Below are 25,839 nucleotides of genomic sequence, written 5' to 3'. Positions count from 1 at the left end.
AATAAACACTTAGGTCAATGAAACAAAATAGAGTCCAGGAGAATCACCCATGTATGGTCAGTTGGTTTTGACAAAGGTATACACAGTACTTTGGGAAAGGTATAGTTTTTCAATGTGCCATAACAACTAGAAAAGCGTGGGAGGCAGTGGGAAGGGGAGAGGAAAAAAAATCTGAAATCCAGCTTGTACTATTTTAAAAATAGAATCAACTGTCTCATCATGGATCACAACCTAAACATAGACATGAAACTATAAAACTTGTAGAAGAAAATATAGAAGGAAATTTTGTGGTGGAAAGAAACATATAAGACACAAAGTCACGAAACCATATATTGATAAATTTGACTTATTCAAAATTAAAATCTTCTGTCCTTTGAAAGACATAACTAGGAAAATGGAAAGACAAACCAGGAACTGGGTGAAAATATTTGCCATAAATATATTTCTGATATAGAGCTCATTTCCAGAATAAAGGAACCCTCACCTTTCATCAGATGAGTTGTAGTAATAACCAATAAACATATGAAAGATGCTTCAGTACCATTGGTGACAGGGAAATCTAAGTTGGAATCATGATGAGATATTAATACTTATCCTCTGGAATGGCTAAAATTAATACAACTGACTACCAAATTGTTGGAATTCTCATATATTGTTGATGAATATGTACCACAGTACAACCAGTTTGTAAAATACCCTGACAATTTCTTAGAAAGTGAAACATACACTTAACATAGGACCCAGTAATTCACTGCTAGGTACTTACCCAAGAGAAATGTCCAAAGATTCGTACATGTATGTTCACAGCTGTTTTATTCTTAATAGCCCAACATTTTGAACAATCAAGGTACTTTCCAAGTGAGAACAGGGTGAAGGCAAAGAAAATAGATAAAACAGCAGTCAGTTAATTTCTATTGATAGGCAAGCAGAGTATATGGAGATGGATGGTGCTTGTGGCTATACAACAATCTGACTGCATCTAATGCCACTGAGCTAACCACCTCCAAGTGGTTAAAATGGTCAATTTTATGTTATGCTTATTTTTACCACAATTGGTTTGCACTTACCATAGACAATGGATGAGCCAGAAGCATCGAGAAAAGGTAAAAGCAATGTTGTTGAAGAAACAACAGTTACAAAAATTCAAAAAAAAAAAAAAATCTATAGACCTAACCAAAGCTATCTTAAACATGAAAATTTTCTGGAGTGAAATGTTCCTTTTTCCTCTTCTACGTTAACCTGTTAATTAAGTAGTAATGTAATTATTTATCATTTCAGTCAAGGAAACCTCAGAATAGCAACCCCTTAATGCATGAAAGAGATGCCCTATAATCTTCTTAAAATCAATAGGTTCTGCAGTAATTGCTATTCAGAAAAGATCCTCTCCTGATTCTTAAATATTCCTTCCCTGGGTTTTAGCCCATTCCTCACTGACTGGAATTCTCTTGTTGCTTCTCTTGGGGTTTCTGTGGCTTCCATATCCTTAGAGCCCTCCTCTATCCCATGATATACACTTCTCTCTTTCAGGAGTGTATCTGAAACATTCACCAGCCAATTTCTCATTATCTCATTCTTAGATGACATTCTGAGGATTTTTTTGTTCCAATTATTTTCAGAATTATTGAACTAAATTTCACCAGCAGCCAAGTGTCTTCATTAGTGGAACCTCCTGGAGTCCTTCTCTGTACTAATCATGGTTTTGCAAATAAATAAATAAAAATTCTCCCTGATGTAGGGTTTTTGTTTTTTCCGTAAAATTGGGTTAATAACATTGTCTACCTCAGAGTTGCTATGAGGTTTAAGTTAGGTAATTTGGACAAGGCACTTAGAACACTACCTGGCATATGTTTGGCACTAAGTATGTGTTGATCATTATTACTGCTTGGGCTCCCCCTAACATGATGGGAAAGAGCAACACTTCGTGTTCGGTATATGTCTACTCAATTATTTTCACTGATCTTCACAGTTACTTTCTATCCTAGGGGTATCTATGGTCCAGTTGACTATCCAAGCTTACCACCATCATGAAAAGTAACCTGAACCACAAGTTTGTTTTCTTAGAGCAGCACCATTGGCTTTTCGAAAAATATCTTTTTTTTTTCAAAGAATATCTTTATGTTCTTTGCCTTAGCAATGTCTATCTGCATGACCTTAAGCAAATTACTCAGTTACTCAAAAAGCTTCAGCTTTCTTCTCTAACAAGTGGAGATGAACATGATAAGCTTTGGATTAGGATTTTTTGTTAGGTCAAAAATAGGGGACACAATGAGCAACGGGGAAGGAAAAAAATTACACAGATGAGGTGTCACAGCTGAATAAGGATACCACACTATCTGTTTAAGAACTATACTTTGCATCTGTTGGAATTTCTGCTATATTCTACACAATTTTTTTTTAAACAATCTCCAACCATGAGCTAGACTTCTCAGTAACATGAAAAATAACTCAGAGGAGGGGTGCCTGGGTGGCTCAGTGTGTTAAGCCTCTGCCTTCAGCTCAGATCATGATCTCAGGTCCTGGGATCGAGCCCCGCATCAGGTTCTCTGCTCAGTGGGGAGCCTGCTTCCCCCCTCTCTCTCTTTGCCTGGCTCTCTGCCTACTTGTGAGCTCTGTATGTCAAATAGATAAATAAAATATTTTTAAAAAATGACTCAGGAACAGCACAACAGAAGTATTCCAACAGAGAATGAATGCTTACATAACTGAGATAGAGGAGGGACTCAGTAGCTCTCTCCTAATTCCATGTGACAAGAATTTATTCTAACTCATTCATGGAAGACTGGAATTAGCCAAATCAAAACATGTTTCAAGATCCCTATTATAAGAGGTTTAAAATTTGATGAAGCTTTGATTCATCAGACAATTTAAGGAACTCTAGAGTTTAGTTTAGAATATGGCCTAACCCAATAGACCTATATCTGGCTCCCTCTGAATGTTCTACTTGAGCTGGTGAGAATGCAGAGAGCACGACCCTGGCCCATATCTCCCTATACTTCATGAGAAGAGGAATAAATTAAGAAAACTGCAGACAATCCATTTCAAGTTCCACATTAATGAAATAAATCAAGAGTTTCAGGCTTAGAGGCAGACAAGTGTACAACCTGTTCTAACTATTTATGGATTTTCTACTACCTCTCTTTCCCAAAATTTTCGTAGCAAGATTCAACATAACTGGATTCTTTTCTAAAATTGCACTTGTGAAAGAATTTCACTGAGATCTTTTTATTATGACCCACTTCCTTACCTTTTCCTCAGGCTAGTAGTGATATACACAGTCAAATTTATATGGGCACACAACCATGTTTTAGAAATTGGAGACATTTTATGGAAGTTGAATTATTTTTTTTAATTAAAGCATTCCATTTAATCACTCTATGAACTATATTTAAGGTTGTCCTTATGGACTTCTATGTGAGAGGTATCTAGCATGCACTGTTTCTAAGTTCTCTGGAACTATAAAGGTAGATAAAGGACATCCTCCTTCCCCACAAAGTATTCTTTTTAAGGTGAGAAACCATGCTATATTATCTTGTGTGAGAAATAGAACAAGATATCTATCACTTCTTTCATTGGCAAGAGCTTACTCCAACACACCTCTCATTCAGTAACATACTGGGAAAAAAATCCTTTAATTAGCATCTTTACTAAAGTTGAGCAAAGCCCATTGTTTAAACCAAAGCAGATGAAGGTAGCTGACTTCATCTGTTTTGCAGTGAAGAGTTGTTGGGTTGGCTCTTCTTAGAGGAAGACATCCTAGGACCTGACCCATAAATTGAGCATGGACATTAGGCTTTTAGGGAAAACTAGTCCTCTGATTTGTATTCTTTTACTGGAGCCAAAACTTTCTACCCTAGATCAGATGTTTATACATGTCTACAAAGGAGATCATCTGTAATCGGGCCAAGCAAGCCTCAGCTGATCTAATAGGTCCATCTGAGACAAACCCAGATCATGTCCCACACAGGTGGCTCCTGCTATTCTGGGCAGGGATTTTCCTTTAGGTTTAATATATAAATATTGAAAATCGTGCATATTTATAAATTAAGAAAAGTACTATAAACAAGCATGACTCGGAACATTTATTAAAGAGCCACTGAGAGATTTTACAGTCAACAGTTCTGTGGGTTATGAAGTAAAGGCTCATAAAAGATGCTGGAGCTACCTTTTTCCTAGGATACCTCAAGATAGAAGAAGAGCATCTTTTAATAAAAGGAGAAGGAGATTAAAAAAGTCAAGGCATGTCCTTTCTGTATGGCACAAACTTAATACAATAAAAATTTGGAGCTAAGATTAGCCCATCTATGTAAATGAACTAATTTCAACAGAAAATACACACCTACCTTCAGGGACTGACCCTATCCCCATGTCCCTACCAACCATTTGAGTTTGTGTTAAGGCAATGTTTTTGGAAAAGACATACCCCAAATGCAAACACTCATGATACCACAAACTCGATCAAGAATACTCAAAAGCTCAAGAATTAACCAATAGGGGAAATGGGTTCAGCTAGCTTTAGGTTATCAACCTCAGAATTACAGATTCAAGCTCATTAGAATTCTAATACAATTCTATGCCTAGAAACCTTGAGATAGGTGATGCATTGGGAAGAACAACTTCGTAAGTTATTGCAAATTTACACACTCCAAAGTTAGACAACTATACCTTTCTTATTCTAAGTTTTCACAGCAGGAAGTATCAACATGAATGGTAACATGTATTATTTTAATAAAGAATTCATTTCATTAAGAATGCATTTATTTTCCAGATGGAAGATTCTCAAACTACACAGCTTGAGAACTCTAATATTTAGCTGTAAAAATTAAGAAAAATTCCCACCTCCAGATATGACCACCTCTTGACTGAAGCCCAGAAACATGTTTTTTTTTTTTAAAGATTTTATTTATTTATTTGACGGACGGAGATCACAAGCAGGCAAAGAAGCAGGCAGAGAGAGAGGAGGAAGCAGGCTCCCCACTTAGCAGAGAGCCCGATGTGGGGCTCGATCCCAGGACCCTGGGATCACGACCTGAGCCGAAGGCAGAGGCTTAACCCACTGAGCCACCCAGGTGCTCCCCAGAAACATGTTTTAGAAATATACAGGTGATTCTAATGTAGGCAGTTGAAGACCCTTACTTTGAGAAACACTGTGTTGTATGTATTCCCTGTGCCATATCAGTGACTCCCTAACCAGAGTAGGTCTACCAGCTTCTCTACACAGAACCATTAAAGTTTTTATCGTTTTCTTAAAGTTTTCACAGCTCCTAGAAAGCAGTTTCTTGCTAATATATTTTGGCCAGAAAATGTCATAAGTTATGCCAGACAAGTGAACATTATTTAAAACCAGGGCTAAAAGACACAGATGTCGTGAAAAGAAGGGCCATCTGTACCCCAATGTTTATAGCAGCAATGGCCACAGTCGCCAAACTATGGAAAGAACCAAGATGCCCTTCAACGGATGAATGGATAAGAAGATGTGGTCCATATACACTATGGAGTATTATGCCTCCATCAGAAAGGATGAATACCCAACTTTTGTAGCAACATGGATGGGACTGGAAGAGATTATGCTGAGTGAAATAAGTCAAGCAGAGAGAGTCAATTATCATATGGTTTCACTTATTTGTGGGGCATAACAAATAGCATGGAGGACAAGGGGTGTTAGAGAGGAGTAGGGAATTTGGGTAAATTGGAAGGGGAGGTGAACCATGAGAGACTATGGACTCTGAAAAACAATCTGAGGGGTTTGAAGTGGCAGGGGGGTGGGAGGCTGGGGTACCAGGTGGTGGGTATTATAGAGGGCACAGCTTGCATGGAGCACTGGGTGTGGTGAAAAAATAATAAGTAATGTTTTTCTGAAAATAAATAAATTGAAAAAAAAAAACCCAGGGCTAAAAACAATTTGAAAATTAAAAGATTTAAGAGATTTGCTTAATACTGGGGAAGCTGTGAAAGTCAACATTCACAAATAATGCTTTGGGCCAAAAATATACTTTGTGTAAAGAACTTTAGATGACCTGAAAATTTCCTGGCATTAATCAAGTCAGCCTACTAAGGAACAATGTGTCACTAAAGGTCATCTGGTTGTAACTACTGACTTTTTCTCCAAACTTCTTTTATTATCTTTCCCTCATGTTGTACAGTTTTAATAAATCATACCTACTTTATTATATATTAGCCTTGGGACCTTTGAAATACTGAAAATATCTCAAGTATTAATTACAATTGTTGAAAATTTCGTATTTTCTACCATGGAGCTCATCTACTCACTTCCTTTAGTCAAAATTTTATCTGAACATCAGTCATAGAAAGAATTTTTTAACAGAAAGATGACAATGTGAGGGGTACCAGGTGGCCTAGTCAGTTAAGCCTCAGACTCAGACTCAGTTTCAGCTCAGGGCATGGTCTCATGGGTTCTGAGATTGAGCCTCAAGTTGGATTCCATGCTCAGCAGGAAATCTGCTTGAAGATGGTCTCCCTTTTTCCCTCCCCTCCACTGCCCCACTCATGTGCTTTCTCTCTCTCTCTCTCTCTCTCAAATATTGAAAAAAAAAATGAGGTGCAGTCAAGAAGGAGGTCCAACCTATTGTTAAAGCCATTGACTAATAAAACAAATATTAGACCAAGTGGTTGAAAATAACTGATCTAATTCCTTAAACAGTTCTTATACACTGAAAGCACATATAACAGTCATTGCCCTTATGACTCTTTGGATAATCCAGCTACTCATTTAAAATAAAATTCATTTATTGCATGGATATAAATGCCCATTTGTCAAATCACATTTCCCAAATACTGTCTATGTAGAACAAAGTCCACTGAGTTGGCCTAAAACAAACACCCGTTCCCACTTCTGACACTGAAAGTTTCCATGTAAAATTTATTATACTTTTTCCTCAAACTTTGCCATCAGCTTTTTCTTATTTAAAATTGCTACTTCTCAATATGTACACTGAGTAAGTGATCACTGGGTATCAATCAGAATGCTCTTTGCAGAGGACATAAAGATTCAAACTAGCTTAAGCATGGTGGTTTAATGTATTTAAGTCCCAAGGACACAGGTAATGTTGGCGTCAAGATCAGTTGGATCCAAAGACAAAGACTCTTAGAGCTCCCTATCTCCCTCTAGATTGTCTGTGTCCTAGTCTCCTTTCCTCAGAGAGCATACTGGCTGAAACTCTAAGGTTGCATTCTAAGAGTTCATGGTCTAAGAGGAAGGAAAGTACAAGTTTAGAATTCGAACAACTGGAACAGGGTTGACCAGTTCTTTATTTTTTTTTTCCAGTTTATTTATTTTCAGAAAAACATTATTCATTATTTTTACACCACACCCAGTGCTCCATGCAAGCCATGCCCTCTATGATACCCACCACCTGGTACCCCAACCTCCCACCCCCGCCCCCGCCACTTCAAACCCCTCAGACTGTTTTTCAGAGTCCATAGTCTCTCATGGTTCACCTCCCCTTCCAATTTACCCAAATTCCCTACTCCTCTCTAACACCCCTTGTCCTCCATGCTATTTGTTATGCCCCACAAATAAGTGAAACCATATGATAATTGACTCTCTCTGCTTGACTTATTTCACTCAGCATAATCTCTTCCAGTCCCGTCCATGTTGCTACAAAAGTTGGGTATTCATCCTTTCTGATGGAGGCATAATACTCCATAGTGTATATGGACCACATCTTCCTTATCCATTCATCCGTTGAAGGGCATCTTGGTTCTTTCCATAGTTTGGCGACTGTGGCCATTGCTGCTATAAACATTGGGGTACAGATGGCCCTTCTTTTCACGACATTTGTGTCTTTGGGGTAAATACCCAGGAGTGCAATTGCAGGGTCATAGGGAAGCTCTATTTTTAATTTCTTGAGGAATCTCCACACTGTTCTCCAAAGAGGCTGCACCAACTTGCATTCCCACCAAAAGTGTAAGAGGGTTCCCCTTTCTCCACATCCTCTCCAACACATGTTGTTTCCTGTTTTGTTAATTTTGGCCATTCTAACTGGTGTAAGGTGATATCTCAATGTGGTTTTAATTTGAATCCCCCTGAGGGCTAATGATGATGAGCATTTTTTCATGTGTCTGAGAGCCATTTGTATGTCTTGATTGGAGAAGTGTCTGTTCATATCTTCTGCCCATTTTTTGATGTGTTTGTCTGTTTCGTGTGGGTTGAGTTTGAGGAGTTCATTATAGATCCTGGATATCAACCTTTTGTCTGTACTGTCATTTGCAAATATCTTCTCCCATTCCGTGGGTTGCCTCTTTGTTTTTTTGACTGTTTCCTTTGCTGTGCAGAAGCTTTTGATTTTGATGAAGTCCCAGAAGTTTATTTTCACTTTTGTTTCCTTTGCCTTTGGAGACGTATCTTGAAAGAAGTTGCTGTGGCTGATATCAAAGAGATTACTGCCTATGTTCTCCTCTAAGATTCTGATGGATTCCTGTCTCACGTTGAGGTCTTTTATCCATTTTGAGTTGATCTCAAGATAAAGAGTCATATTGATATGAATACACTAATCATAGGAGATCTTAACACGTCTCTTTCAGAATTAGACAGATCATCGAAGCAGAAAATCAATAAAGAAACAAGAGCATTGAATGACACATTGGACCAGATGGACCTCATAGATATATACAGAACATTCCACACTAAAACAACAGAATACTCATTCTTCTCAAGTGCACACGGAACCTTCTCCAGAATAGACCACATACTGGGTCACAAATCAGGACTCAACCGATACCAAAAGACTGAGATTATTACCTGCATATTCTCAGATCACAATGCTTTGAAACTGGAGCTCAATCACAAGGAAAAGTTCAGAAGGAACTCAAACACCTGGAAGCTAAAGACCACTTTGCTTAAGAATGCTTGGATCAACCAGGAGATCAAAGAAGAACTGAAACAATTCATGGAAACCAATGAGAATGAAGACACTTCAGTCCAAAATCTATGGGATACAGCAAAGGTGGTCCTAAGGGGAAAATATATAGCCATCCAAGCCTCGCTCAAAAAAATTGAAAAATCCAGAACACACCAGCTGTCTCTACACCTTAAAGAACTGGAGGATCAACAACAAATCAAACCAACTCCACACATAAGAAGGGAAATCATCAAGATTAGAGCTGAGATCAATGAGGGAGAAACCAGAGATACAGTAGAATGTATCATGAAACTAGAAGCTGGTTTTTTGAAAGAATCAATAAGATCAATAAGCCACTGGCTACACTAATCCAAAAGAAAAGAGAGAAATCCCAAATTCATAAAATTATGAATGAAAAGGGAGAGTCACAACTAACACCAAGGAAGTAGAAACAATCATCAGAAGTTATTACGAACAGTTATATGCCAATAAGCTTAGCAACCTAGATGAAATGGATGCATTCCTGGAAAAATATAAACTACCAACATTGAGCCAGGAAGAAATTGACAACCTGAATAGACTGATATCTAATAAAGAGATTGAATCAGTGATCAAAAACCTCCCAAAAAACAAGAGCCCAGGACCTGACGGATTCCCTGGGGAATTCTACCAAACCTTCCAAGAAGAAATAACACCTATTCTCCTGAAGCTGTTTCAAAAAATTGAAGCAGAAGGAAAACTTCCAGACTCTTTCTATGAAGCCAGCATTACCCTGATCCCCAAACCAGGCAAGGACCCTACCAAAAAGGAGAATTTCAGACCAATATCACTGATGAATATGGATGCTAAGATTCTCAACAAGATCCTAGCCAACAGGATCCAACAGCACATTAAAAAGATTATCCACCATGATCAGGTGGGATTCATCCCTGAGCTACAAGGATGGTTCAACATTCGCAAATCAATCAATGTGATACAACAAATTAATATGAGAAGAGAGAAGAACCACATGGTCCTCTCAATTGATGCAGAAAAAGCATTTGACAAAATCCAACATCCGTTCCTGATTAAAACGCTTCAAAGTATAGGGATAGAGGGAACATTCCTGAACCTCATCAAATCTATCTATGAAAGACCCACAGCAAATATCATCCTCAATGGGAAAAAGCTTGCAGCCTTCCCGTTGAGATCAGGAACAAGACAAGGATGCCCACTTTCACCACTCTTGTTCAACATAGTATTAGAAGTCCTAGCAACAGCAATCAGACAACAGAGAGAAATAAAAGGTATCCAAATTGGTAATGAAGAAGTCAAACTCTCTCTCTTCGCAGATGACATGATTCTTTATATGGAAAACCCAAAAGACTCCACCCCCAAACTACTAGAACTCATACAGCAATTCAGCAACGTGGCAGGATACAAAGTCAATGTGCAGAAATCAACGGCTTTCTTATACACTAACAATGAAAATACAGAAAGGGAAATTAGAGAATCGATTCCATTTACTATAGCACCAAGAACCATAAGATACCTGGGAATAAACCTAACTAAAGAGGTAAAGGATCTGTACTTGAGGAACTACAGAACACTCATGAAAGAAATTGAAGAAGACACAAAAAGAGGGAAGACCATTCCATGCTCTTGGATCGGAAGAATAAACATTGTTAAAATGTCTATACTGCCTAGAGCAATCTATACTTTTAATGCCATTCCGATCAAAATTCCACCGGCATTCTTCAAAGAGCTGGAGCAAATAATCCTAAAATTTGTATGGAATCAGAAGAGACCCCGAATCGCTAAGGAAATGTTGAAAAACAAAAATAAAGCTGGCGGCATCACTTTACCTGATTTCAAGCTTTATTACAAAGCTGTGATCACCAAGACAGCATGGTACTGGCATAAAAACAGACACATAGACCAGTGGAACAGAGTAGAGAGTCCAGATATGGACCCTCAACTCTATGGTCAATTAATCTTCGACAAAACAGGAAAAAATATACAGTGGAAAAAAGACAGTCTCTTCAATAAATGGTGCTGGGAAAACTGGACAGCTATATGTAGAAGAATGAAACTTGACCAGTTCTTTAAAGGGAGGAAGGAGGCACTACCAGAAGGGTAGGATGTGGAGGAGATACAAGCTGGGCAGAGTCCATGTCCTTGTTACAATAACCTAAGATGTGGCCTTGTATCTTACATTAGGTTTGATTAACTGACCATTTAGAATAAATTTCCCTACAATCTTGACAAAGTTGATAGACATGTAGAGAACATTAAAATATGAAATTCTGAATGTATTTTATACCTTTCTTACTTTTAATGAGCACAATCATTTCATACTTAAAAAATATTTCTTTCTCCAAATGTAACTTCTTACATTCTGGGAATTTCTTTCCAGTACTTTTTTAATGGATACCTTGCATTCAGACTCCCTCATGGAAAAATGCAGAGCATTAAGCCTTGGTTGCATTTAAAGAATAAACATTCTCCTGAACAATTTGTTCCTAATTCTAAGTAATTTTTGTTTTTTCTTAGATGTTAGAGAAACCCATGGTTTGCCATTCTAAACATTTTGAAGTTCTGTTTGTTTTATTTCTTTATTTCCTGAGTTCAAAGAAGCCCCCACATTTTTTTTCAGTCATGGACTAGCAGGGAAAAAAACAAGGTGGTGTCCAGGTACAGAATGCAGATGTTTTTAAATATTGCCTATCAGCAGACTCACTTAGAGAACTTGAAAAGACAACATCCACCTCCCTCAGCATTCAAATATGACTACCAATAGCCTTCCACTGCCTATTGAGAGCCAATAGGCTCTCAAATTGCTTCTTCAACTGATTGCTTTCTCTATAATTAATGATCAGTTATCATAGATTTTCATTAACCATCATTTTTAATTATCAATGTTACATACAATGTATTGAAGTTCTTATAGTCCCTTTTCACACTGCATAACTTTTATTTAAAAGCTGCATAATGAACAGTGATAATTTTTTTAAAGATATTATTTATTTATTTGACAGACAGAGATTACAAGTAGGCAGAGAAGCAGGCAGAGAGAGAGGAGGAAGCAGGCTCCCTGCCGAGCAGAGAGCCTGATGTGGGGCTTGATCCCAGGACCCTGGGATCATTTTCTGAGCCGAAGGCAGAGGCTTTAACACACTGAGCCACCCCGGCACCCCAGTGATAATTTTTTAAAACCACAGTTATAGAGAATAAAATATTCTTATGTGCCTCTGAAGAATTCAACTCCCTTCTGCACAAAAATCATGTATCAGGAAAACAAATACTAGAGTAGATTGATGTACCTATAATTATTTGATAAAAGGTCCAACTTTTCTGTGAAAGTACTTCTCATAAATTGATCCATGATTTTCTCTCTGCTAGGCCTGGATTACAAGGTAGGGAGAATCAATTTCTAGCTTCTGTCACAGAAAGTCCATTTATAGAGCTTTTGTTTCAGAGGAACCCTTTGGGACATTAGTGCCTAGTTTCTAAAATCTGCTACAAGTATTTGAGGATCTAGACTGACTTGTCTTAGTGAGGGGTATCTTTTTAAACCTTTTTCTAAATAACTTTACTTAACGTATACATATTTAAAACTGTAGATTATTTTCAAACACATGTCACTTTGATGCTCTATACTGTATTTCCACTACTGAACAATTGCAGAACAAATACTCAAAGTTCTAAATGCCCAAAACTAAGCTTGTTAATGACATCCCAAAGATAATTAGTGGAAAAACAGCATTTCAACTTCATCATGCAAATACTAAAAGTGCTTCACAGAGAATTCATCAGAGTCAAACAAATCTGTGACATGTGTTCTATGCAATAGAAAAAAAACTGATCTTGTATGTGAAAATTCTCCAAGGAAGAGGTCTTGGTTGTCATATCTATAAAACAAGAATCTTTGGGTCATTCATATGGACTCTCAAACATTCTTTGCTTCATCATTTGTTTATTCACTATTCTTTATCCCTGAGTTTTCTAAGTTGATAAAAACTAGAAATAAATTCAATTATGTAGAGTCAAAAAAATAAAGAACAAGTTTCAGTTTTTGCTTCTAATTTCATTAGAAAAGTCCTTGAAGTGTATTTTTTTAAAAAAATTAACAGTAATACCTGTTTTGTTTTCTTTGGTTTGTATTAAATATACCTAAAACCATGATTTTCTTGGGGCCACAGTGTGAAGGTATGGTTGAAAGATGGTGAGAAAGAAGAAAATGAAAGCTGTCCTCCAAAATCATTTGGGTCTCTGTGTTTGGGAATAGTTTTGATTTTGATAAATTTACAAAACATACAGCAGTTTCTTAGTGGATCACTTGTTAAAGTGCTGAATTAATAGATTATGCCTATATTCGCACACAATCAGGTAAGTGTCCTAAATTAACAGAATTAATCTTGTGACTCGGAAAATTTAAGGAATTGTGCCTATAAGTTTATATTTTAAAAGATACACACATACACACTTTTAAAAAATTCTTTACATCAAACATTGTAATTATAAGGTAAACTTTGCTGGCAAATCACCATGCACCAGTAGCTTGTCAAAACAGTGACCTATAAAAAAAATCTTCTAAAAAAATAATGCAGAAAAACACATTATATCAAATGTGCCAAACAAGATTCTCATGGATTTCTGCTGACTAACTGCTCAGTATTGTACCAGGTTTTATGCTTACTTAGGCATTTGCACCAAATAAATATAACATAGAAGTGACACCAATTACCAATACTTGAATACACAGAGGAGCAAGTTATGAAATTTCACTTTCAAAAGCATCAGAATCAAGGTGGATGTGACAAATGCATAACCCAAGTTTCACACCTAAAAGCTACCATCAAGGAGACACAGAAAATCACATGTCCTATCAGCTCTGAGCCCTCTTGAGTCCACTGGCTAATTCTGCTATTTTGAGTGTGAGTTCTCCTTTCCTGCCTTCCTAAAGGCTCAGCACGCCTCAAGGAGTATGAAGGTGTTGATCTGAAGCCCCCTGAAAACTAGAGCAGCTACCAACGGGAACCTGGCCTCAGCCACACTTGAGGAAGAGTGCAGGGACAGACTGATGCTGACACAAACCCTGGGGTCTGGCCAGAGTGAGCAGCGTTAGGAATCCACAGGCAGTGTGTCCCTAAGCCTACAGCCTCCCATTTGCCTCCAAAATCATTTGGGTCTCAGCAGGGGACATTCTACAAAGATGAGGTGGACATTTATGTTTCCTCCCAAGGGCTGAAGCCACATCAGGGAGAAAAGGAACAATGAACTCATCAAGTTCCTCTCTGTCTTCTTGCTCAAAATTCTTTCAACACTCATCTCATAGTCCTACAGCCAGGTTATAAAAACATTAGTATCAGCAAAGTAAGCTTTTTCATACACTGCTGTTGAGAGTGTAATTTGGCCCAACCTTTTAAGAGGATGAAAGAGATACATGCGTTTTGACATAGTAATTTCACATGAAGGCATTTATCCTAAGGCAAACAAAGGTTTGATCAAAGTTCTTTGTAAGAGTGTTAATTGGAGTATCATTTATGAAAGATTTATAAGCAAAATAGGGAATTTATTAAATTATACTAGATCAACAAAATTAAATATAATTCACCACAAAAATATACTTCTGAACAATAGTTAATATCCTGGTGACATTTTCATTGTAATTCAAGTGAAAAAAAACAGCATGCAGAAATTCAACATACTGTAATTAAGAAATACATATATAAAATGTGTGCATAAGGAAAAGACTAGAATGGGGCACCTGGGTGGTTCAGTCAGTTAAGTGGCTGCCTTTGGTTCAGGTCAAGTTCCAGGATCCTGGGATCGAGCCCCATGTAGGGCTCCCTGCTCAGTGGAGAGCCTGCTTCCCCACCGCCCCCTGCCTGCCACTCTGTCTACTTGTACTCTTCACATCTCTGTCAAATAAATAAATAAAATCTTAAAAAAAAAAAAAAGGAAAAGACTAGAGTAACACAATATTTTTGCTGGCTACTTCTGTATAATGGGATTAATCACTGATTTTAATTTTTTCAGTATCTTCCAGAGTATTTTAAATAAACATGAGTAATGGCTAGCACATTTTATGTTTAAAAATTTTTCAAAGAAAAAAAAGGATTCTCAGAAAAAAATCTGAGTCCAAAATTTTATGTTTTTAAATTTTATAGCTCTCGCTATAAGATTTTATACCAAGATCCTAATATCCTCAATTTGAAGGAGAAACCCAGAAGTGGGGGCAAAGGGAAGGTAATTCTTCAAGCACTACCCGAATCAAAGCTTCAACAACTCTGTGCAGGTTCTAGGTCCATGTCCAGGGTCTCCTACCCAGGGGCTCAATGCATCAGCTCTCTGATGTTGGCACCTCAAGATTAATGAAATCCACTAATTCTCCAGTAGAATTCTGCTAAGGTCCAGCATAAATCACTGCTATGCATTTATATTTTGTAAGGATAACTGACCTTTGTATACAGCAGAAGGGTTCAACAGTGATGATACACAGACCTCCATGCATATAAACAATAAAGTGTAGAAAACAGTATTTATCACAAGATACATTACTTGTTCCAAACAATTTCTACTGGTAAATGAAAACTACTTTATAGCTATCCAGTTAGATTTCTGTGTTCTTGGTCTAATTCAAGGCTGCAGAAAAGAGAAAAATGAGAAATCTTTTGGGGTACAATTTGTTTTGAGCCAGGAAGTCTGCAGGAGGCCTAGACTGGTACTAAAGACTCATAGCATGACCATGAAATCAGAGCCTACAGAAGCCTGTTTAGGTGCTCCTAAGAATAGCACTCCATAAGCTGATGTCCCTTGAGCCCTAGCTTCCAGCATAACCCCAGCATTTCTATGCAAAATGTAACTGAAGATGCATGATGGACCTGATGAACCTGGACACCATCCAGATACTCAAGAAACTGGGAGAAGACAACTCTTCCTTTCTACCAACTACACTGTAGGAGAAGTGCTGTGGTGTGAAGACTCAACTTACAGTGGTTGCTCCACAAAATAGAGTCACTTAGGCTAAGAGACACATCAGCCTCTGTAACAGGTGTTTGAATTGTTATGTCCTAAGACCACTTGTCAAAGAAGAGATGTTTTACATGCCACACCCAATGTCCTTGGAATTACCCCAAAATAATAGATGTTCCACCTGATCCTGCTTAAGTTTAAACATAAGCCTGGAGAGGGAAATAAGAGCTGGCCTCTACTTTCCTAATGGACAATAAAACATACTGTGATGAATTTCTGCAAATCATCTTATTGTGTTTCCCACCTTGTTGCAGTGTTTCACTGTGACTGGCATCTGCTGCTGGAGGATCTGCGTAGTTGCAGAGCTAATTCCAGCTGTACCACTGCTTAACATCTGGCCTCCAAATGATCCAGGTAAATGACCACAGCTGGTCTTCTGGACTGCTGGACCATGACACACTGCCATACACATTATTATCTCCTCTTCTTTTTCTAATAACTATTTTCTCTGTGTGTGAGCCTGTGTGTTTGTAATAAACTGCTAGAGTTTGGTAAAACAAGTTATCACAATTGGCTTATTTGCTGTGCATAGAGAATTCACCTTTAAATCATCACTTCTGTAAATAAATTAAAGATAGCACCATTAGAGGGTGGCCATGGCACAAGGTGGTAATTGAGAAGACTGGACTGGTTTACCCAAGAGTTAGACCCCAGATAATCATACTCCCTTCACTCTCTCTCCTGCCCTTAAAACGTGAATTGTGCCCACCTTCTCCAAAGTAGGAACTCTTTCAAGACAGTCTTGAGAGAGTAATGTATTGTTGAAACCATCTGGACTATAACTAACTAAACCCAGTTAAGGCCTCTGTACCAACTTTTAAGGTTCTGGTAGGCCTATGACAACTTGCAACTGCCCAAGATAAATGTCTCAAGGAGGTTCCCTGGCTGATTGAATATGCCACTTACCAATCTTTCTTTGATCTCTCCCTGTCCTCTGGGAAAGGGCCAGCTTGTAAACCAAGACACACCAGACTTCCTCGCACTTCCAAAAACCCATACCTGCCCTAACCTGTTGGTTGTAAGCTTTAGAAAGGTCTGTCCTAAATCAGTCTAATCTTTGGGCATGGCAGTGTCCCTGGAAGCTCAAGCAAAAGTCATCCTGAGACTGAGCATGGTTATACTCCCTGTACTGCAATATATACTAAAGGGCACACACATTTCTCTGATCACAGAATTGTCAAAGAGCTGGGCACATCATTGTCACCGACCAAGGCTAATCCTACACAAAATTCCACAAACATAATATTTATATTAGCTCTTCTTCATATTTACTTTCTCTTTTGTACTTTCTCCACCTTCCCCCTCTAGAGTGAAGCTGGTTTCAACACTCCCACAGCAATTCTCCTTGAAGCGGGATTTCTCAAAAGTCCCTTTCCCAGAGTATTTCTTGGCCAAGAGATTTGGCAAAACAAAACAAAACAAAAATTTCATCATCCAGACATTAGCCTTAACAATATATTTATGTATATGTCTCCACAGGCATGGGAAAACAAAGCAAAAAAATATTGGAACTACACCAAAATGAAAGGCTCTTGCCCGGCAAAGGAAATCATCAATAAAAAGGCAATCTACTGAATGAGAGAAGATAATTGCAAGTAATTTATCCAATAAGAGGTTAGTATCATATATATATATATATATACACACACACACATAAATATATATACACACATACATATAGATATATATAATTTATAGAGCCCAACACCAAAAAAGTCAATAATCCAATTAAAAATGAGCAGAGGACATAAGTAGACATTTTTCTAAAGAACACATACAGATGGCCAACTGACACATGAAAAAATACGTGACATCACTCATCATCAGGGACATGGAAATCAGAACCACACTGAGATACCACTCACACCTGTCAGAATGGCTAAAATCTAAAACTCCAGAAACGACTAGTGTAGGTGAGAATGTGGAGAAAATAGAATCCCCCTGCACAGTTGGTGGGAATGCAAATTGGTATAGCCACTGTAGAAAGCCATATAGAGGTTCTTCAAAAAAGTAAGAATAGAACTACTTATGATCTAGTAATCACTCTACTAGGTATTTACCCAAAGAATACAAAACCACTAAATTCAAGAGATACATGCACCCCATGTTTATTGCAGCATTATTTACAATAGCCAAATTATGAAAGCAGCCCAAGTGTTCATTGGTAGATGAATACATAAAGATTTGATATTTTATATACACATACACAAACACATACACACACACACACAATGGAATATGTATGTATATATGTATATTTGTGTATGTATATGTATTTATGCATATACGATGGAATATGTGTGTATACACATATATATGTGTGTGTGTATACACATATATATGTGTGTGTGTATATATATATATAACAGAATATTATTCAGCTATAAAAAACAATGGACTCTTGCCATTAGCAACAACATGGATGAACCTAGAGAGTATAATGGTAAGCAAAATAAGTCAGTCCAAGAAATACAGATACCATATGATTCCACTTATATGTGGAATTTAAGGAAAAAAGGGGAAAAAAGACTCTTAACTATAAAGAACAAACTGATGGTTACCAGAAAGGAGGTGAATGGGTGGGGGCAGGTGTGGGATAGATGGGTGAAATTCGTGAGGGGATTTAGAGCACACTTACCTTGATGAGCATGAGTAATATATGGAAATGTTGAATCACTATATTGTACAACCAAAACTAATGTATCACTATGATGACTACACTTAAAATTAAGAAGTGTATCATAGATTTTTAATTTAATGAGGGAGCTGGTAAGATGTAACAAATTCAAAGGGACTCCAAAGAGCAAACACATCTAGATAAGAAGGACTCTGAAATAAATTAGCAAATAATACAAAATGGGCTATCCACAAGGGAATAAGTAACTGCACTTCACTAGACACAGTCTTCAATTCTATGGACAAACATTATTTGCATTATTATGACCGTTTGCTACAATTTGAGTTGTAAAATAACTCAAAACAACAAAAGACAATAACCTAGATGAATGAGCTAGGCCAGACACCCACTGATCTTTCTTTGCATATTTCAACATCTTTCACTGTTTTCCCTGACAGGTTTTTTTCCCTCTCAATCCAGAACTTCTAGCGACCAAAAAGGAAACAAACAGGCAGTGGGAAAGATTTAAATCAGGACTCTAGTGATTTTCAAATCCTACTATCTGAGCAGCTAGCTTCCATACTTTCTGAATGTCTTACTTAAACGAAGCAGATGGGATTCCCATTCTGCCTTCTTAAATATACCACACAGTACCAACTTGCACTCAAATCTCTTTTCTCTGGGCTATAGTTTTGCTTATTTTCCCAAATGACTATTTTCTCAAGTCCTCTGAGTTAGTAGGGTAACTTCAGATATTTGAGATTAACATCACCCCACGTTCCAAATCTGCATACTGTACCAGATTTCCCTCAAGTGTTCCTAGTAATTTGGAGATTACTATTATGTGAGGCCACAGGGACTTTTAATAGAAGCATAGAATGCGGGAAAAATTTATTTTTGGACTACAGACATCTGCTAAAGCAGAAGAAGTTCTAACATGGTGCTGGAAGAAGTTCTTGCTATGCAATACATTTGAAAACAAGGGGGAGATTTTGTAAAGGAACTGGGACTTCCTTTGCAAGATCTAAGAGTCCCAAAGAGACCACATATGCTGTATTGCCTACCGCTCAGCTGAAGCAGAAACCCCATATGCGTAGTTCATGATGTTTCAAGCTGCTATTAAGGGCTGAAGTTGACTAATGATGGTTACCATTTACTGCCAATGATAGAATGCCTCATTCTCACCAAATTAAACCCAAGCACTAAACTCCGTGGTAGGACTGAGAAAGGGGCTTCTGCTTCATTATCAGTTAATAGGAGAAAAGTTCTGAGGTTTGGACATATTGTTCTTAACATAAAGGCCTCTGCCAAATAACGGATTTTGTTTTATTTTCAGAACTTCAAAGTTGTTAGCCCATGTTCTCTTTTAGACAGTAACTTGAATGTCTCTGCTTGAAACTACTCCTGTCCCTTCTGGGTACATCCATCAGAATGTAACCTCCATAAAGGCAGGAAGTGGGTATAGCTTATTACCCTATTGTACTTCCAGGCTTAGTATAGTTTCTAGGATACAGTAGTCACCCAACTATTTTTAGAATGGATTCTTGAAATGAAAATATATACATACATACCATAAGCAAGAACTAAACCTCAAATTTCAGACTGGAACTGTTTAAGAACCCTAATCCCCATGCAACCAAGAGCTACCCAAGTTTGTTGAAACCTGGTAGAGAATGAAAAGATACAAAGAAGGAGCCATAAATATCAAAGGACAAATAATAGAGAATGAAGGCAAACAATCTATGAAGCACAATGCCAGTAGCTTTATATCCATTATATCATTTGACGTTTGGGAGGTTTTTTACTTTATAATTCTCAGCAAATGTGTATTAAAACCAGTGAAACATCAGAAGGACAAAATAAAATCCTATTCTCCCCTGACTCTAACCCATATTCTGAGGTAACCAACAGTAACAATCTAATATGTGCCCTTTCATACTTTCTCCTTGCTCGAATATTTACACACTGTTAAGATTAGATGCTTTTAGCTTAAAAAAAAACAAAACAAAAACAAAAACCTAAAACAGAATCACAATTCCCATACTTTTCACTACCTTGTCTTTTTTTCTTAATAGTTTTTCCTAAGTGTTTCTGGTCACACCAGACTCATTTTTCTAACTTATTTGTGCTTAAACCCATACAATAAAAAAATTTTTTTCAGGAATTTAGCATAGTGTGCTTTACAACATTAACTGCTAAGTGAGATAAGCCAGTTATAGAAGAACAAATATTACATGATCTCACTGCATTATCTAAACTACTCAAACTCATCCAAAGAGTAGAATAGTGGTTACCAGGAATGGGAAGATGGGGAAAATGGGGAGCTACTGAACAATGGGTATGAGGTTTCAGTTATGCAAGATGAACAAGTTCTATAGGCTATAGATTAGAGGTTCCTATGACCTCCTCTTTACACTACAAACACTAGTCCCAAATCCAGGTTATTCCCTGTTCCCCTGACTGACTTCTATAAATCAGAGATTACCACCATCCCCTCTTTCAGTTCATTTTCTAGAGAAGCTCACAGAATTCAGTATTTTGCTCACTAGATCACTACTTTATTATTAAAGAATATAACTCAACAACAGCTAGATGAAATAGGTACATAGGGAAAGGTATGTGGGAAAGGGAGCCAAGCTTCCATGCCTTCTAGAAGCACACCACCCTCAAACCAATTTGGAGGTTCTCCAAACTCTATCCTTTTGGGCTTTTATGGTAGCTTCATCACATTGTCACAGTTACTTAAATCATTGGCTACTGGTGATTAGTTCAACCTCCAGCTGCCCCCCCCCCCCCGCTACCCAGCCACCGAAACTTCTAGGAGGACAGGAGATAAGAAAGATAGTTCCAACTTCCTAATCACATGGTTGGTTCCCAAAGAACCTGCCCCAATCCTTAGGTTTTGATATAAAGTCACTACATTGACATCAGAAAACACCTTGACTGCTCTTAGAAAGTTCCAAAGATTTGGGGAGCTCTGTGTCAGAAACTGGGCCAAGACCAAATACAGTTGACACTTGAACTTCAACACAGGTTTGAAGTGTGTAGGCCCACTTACACACAGATTTTTGATACAATAAATTTCTTTTATGATCTCCATAACATTTTCTTTCCTTCAGCTTACTTTTTTTTTTTGAAAGATTTTATTTGTCAGAGAGAGGGATTGAGAGAGAGTGCACAAGCCCTCACGAGCAGGCTCTTCACTGAGCAAGGAGCCCTATGCAGGACTTGATCCCAAGACCCTGGGATCATGACTCGAGCCAAAGGCCAATGCTTAACCAACTGAGCCAGCAAGGTGTTCCTCCAACTTACTTTATTGTAAGAATATAGCATATATTACACATAGCAAACAACATATATGCTCATCAACTGTTTACATTAGGCTTTTGGACAATAACAAACTATTAAGTTTTGGTCAGTCCAAAGCTATATGCAGAGTTGCGGCTGCATGGGGGTCCCCCTAATCTCTGTCTTTTTTCAAAGTCAGCTGTATATATTATTGTAAGTCACAGTATCACATTACCATAATTTTAAGAAATTTAATAGTGGGACACCTGAATTGCTCAGTCATTAACTATCTGCCTTCAACTCAGGTCATGCTCCCAATGTCCTGGAATCCAGCCCCACTTCGGGCTCCCTGCTCAGTGGGAAACCTGCTTCTCCCTCTCCTGTTTCCCTGCTTGTGTTACCTCTCTCACCATCTGTCAAATAAAATCCTAAAAAAAAAAAAAAAAAAAAAAAAAAGGAAATTTAATAGTAAAATTCATTATCCCTATGTCTGGATTTTTTCCTTTAGCATAATGCCTCCAGTGTTCATCTATGTTGTGGCACGAATTCATACTCCTTTATGCTGAATAGTGTATTTCATTGTATGAATTACAATAATGTGATACTCACTAATTGGTCATTTTTATCCTTTGCAGTTTGGGGTAATAGCCCCAGGAGAGCTACCATTAGTATTTCCTTACATGTATTAGCATATGTATACATTTTCAGATCTCTTGGGTAAATACTTAAGGGTGGAATAGTAATTTTGATTAAAACAGCGGAGAACATTCTCCTGCAATTCTCTTTATGCACATCTATTTTCAAACACTTTGGAAGTAGAATCACTGGGCCACTAAAGTGTTTAACTTTGCAAACACCTACCAAATTTTTCTAAAGTAACTGTACCACCTTGTCTTCCCACCAGCAATCTGAGAGTTTCAGTTCTTCTGCATGCTAGCCAACACTAAGAACTGTCACATTTTTAGTGAGCCAGAGGATGGCTTCCTGGAGGACACACCTTAACTTGCTCAGATGATCTTTGAAAATAAACCTGCCTCTGTCACTACTTCTGTGAAAATCATCCCAGGGACCAAGGAACAAGAACCAACTATCACCCATCCATCAGTGTTCTACCATGGGACCACCCGTCCAGCTACAGAAGGGGATTTGGTACCACTTCTACATTTGCCTACTACATCCACAAATCTCCATAAGAAGTTGCTTGTCTCTTTTAAATGTACTGCTTACTGGTTTGCTCAATCAAGTTGAAAGTTGTGAGTGGACTTGGAAAAGCCAGTCTTTCTCTTGCTAATCCAAAGCCATTTTGTAATACAGTTTTAAAGGAACAAAGATAAGTAACATCAACTACAGAACACTCAGAAGATGTTGCTTCTTTTCCCTTGTAGCTTACATGACTGTCCTGAAGCCAGGATCCTTTCATTAGAGTCTTCTAACATATCTGAAGGCATTTTCTGTTAGGCTTACCAACTGGGTCATGGTCCACTGCTTCACTCTTCATCCCAATTCCCTCTGCTTGCTTTGCCTGCATTTTGTAGCAGTGAATAAGAAAATAGCAGTGACCTATCCAGCCACCACCACTCCCAGCCTCCACTCAGGGGCTTTTCCTCAAGTGTCCCTTGTGGCCACAGACTTCAATACAAGTCCTGTCAAAGGCCCCCCCATGTTGCAAAAACTTCCCAACTTGTAAGAAAAGTAGTTCCTCACCATGAAAACTGACCAGCATGAACAGAAATAAGGCAGAGTGGAAATTTTACAACACTCACTATCTCCAGCCCCAGACCCTTGTATATCTTCTTATCTCCATCATAGTTCCTTAGGACCTACAGTGTGATGGTCTCTGACCAACCTGCCTTTGAGCTAAAAGAGGCCCAATGGGCTCATAGCACCCAGTGTTATTCCCAAGATTTGTGTGCCAAATACTGCCATTTCTCCCCTCTCCCTGAAGGCAGCTTGTTGTTTGGAAAGTACTTTGATGACTCAGAAATCACACCATGTTCCAGAAGCTGGGGTGGGACTGGAGATACATCCAATCACCAGCTCAAACTTGGCTGAACTGCATTGACAGGTCAAAGAGTTCTCTACCTCAAGGACACAGTAAAAAGTTCAAGTAACACCTAGATGTTGACACAAAGTACTAGCACCAAACTCTTCCCCAAAAGGACTTCCTTTTATTCTAAAACTTTAGACATGAAATGTATATTTTATCTCCTTTGTTTCTATCATTCAGCTCCAGGGCAGGGGGACCACTGTCAACTCATGAGGACTTGCTCATGTTCCTTCTGGATCAATCACCCTCCCCCCTTCCAATCCCTGTTTTTAGAGGTAACCACTCTTCTAGAATTGCAAGTTTATCATGTATCCAAACAAACAAACAAACAAAAGGCATTAAGTTATTTCTTCATCCCTAGGCAATTTAAAATGTTGTGTTTTTAATTTCATGTTCATGTGATTCTGTATGTATTCTCCAAGTTCATTTCTCTGTTCAACTGTATATGTACTTTTATGCACTACTCTGTAGTATTCTGTTTTATGATTATACATAACTTTGTATTCATTCTCCTACTGACAATTAGGTTATCTCCAGGGTTTTTTTATTATTATTATTATAAATGTAGCTGCTTTAAGTATAATCCTACATATCTCCTTATCCCCTAAAGCAGATTTTTTTCTCAGGTATACATGTAGCAATGGGGTTGCTACATAAGAGAGACACGGTCCACTCTTCTTAAGATTGCCAAACTCTACCCAAAGAGGACTATGCTAATTTTTATTTATACCAAGTTTGCCCAAGAGCTCCTATTGCTCTCTGTTCTCATTAACAGACATTCTGGTGGCTGGAAATAGTTTGTGTATGTACAGTTTTAATTTTGTATTTTCCTGATTAAACTTATGAAAGCAAAAGTTACAAACTTAGAAAGCTAAGGAGACTTCATTTGAGGCCATTGCAATGACAGAGAGCACAGTACAGTCAAAATTTCATCTGCTGAAATAAAGCACGGGAGGATTTTTCAAAGCTGGCATGAGCTAGTGGAAGAGTACCAGAGGACCTGAAGAGGTCAATCAATGGGATCTGTCCAGCACATCCTGCTATTCCTCAGGTTGCAAATATTTCTCTGGCTAGGCCACCTGGGCTTCCCCTCCTATAGAGAGAGGTATGTGCTCTCACCCTTGAGGATTACATTTCCAAGGGAGGGTGCCCAGGTCTTAGGATACTCTTAGTATATAAAACTGACACAAAATGTTTTTTAAAATATTTACATCTGAAAGGCACAAAGGAAGAATTTACAATTAAAAAGTTTTCTTAGGTAAATGTTCCAAGAAAAGGGACGTCAGGGCTCTAGAGTTAGGAAGAAGACTGTCTAAGTTCAGTCAAGCTGAGGGGCATAACAGAGCTGGCTTGGTCAGAGGTTATCAGCCATTCACCTTCTGATGGAGGGTTATCTAATATCTTTTGCCCACTTTTCGATTGAGTTGTTAGTCTTTATGATTTCTAAGAGACCTTTATATACCCTGGATACAAATTTTTTTATAAATTATATGCCTCACCTACCTCTCAATTTGTGGCTTATCTTTCGATTTTCCTCACAGTATCTTCTGATAAACAGCAGATTTCAGTTTTAATGTAAGGTGATTCAATATTTCCCCCTCTAAATTACACTTTTTAATTTAAGAAACCCTTCCCTATGGTCATCAAGGGGTTTATTTTAATCTAAATTCTGCTTTCCCAATTTAGATTGTGAAAGGTGAAATAAAATGGAGTCACCCATGTCAAGGGGTTTTAAGAGTCAAGCGGCCATGAAGAAGGAAGGACTTACCCACATTTTCACAAGGTGGAACATGAGCTTATGAACTGAGCCAAACCACACAATACTCTTAAGAAATCTGCATGAATACCTGCAACTTGCTACAGTAGCTACTTTTCAAACACAGTCATAGCCTTAGCAACCAATTAAGTTCAGTGTAGTTTTCTTCCACCAACCCCATAAAAATTCTTTGCAAACAAGTGACTCCTTTTGTCGAAAAAAAAAAAAAAAGCCCTGACTCTTGCTCCCAAGCAGA

Source organism: Neovison vison, chromosome 13, assembly GCF_020171115.1.
Source record: "Neovison vison isolate M4711 chromosome 13, ASM_NN_V1, whole genome shotgun sequence".
NCBI classification, from domain to species: Eukaryota; Metazoa; Chordata; class Mammalia; order Carnivora; family Mustelidae; genus Neogale; species Neogale vison.
The sequence above is the reverse complement of the archived record's forward strand: the minus strand, read 5'-3'. Positions refer to the sequence as shown.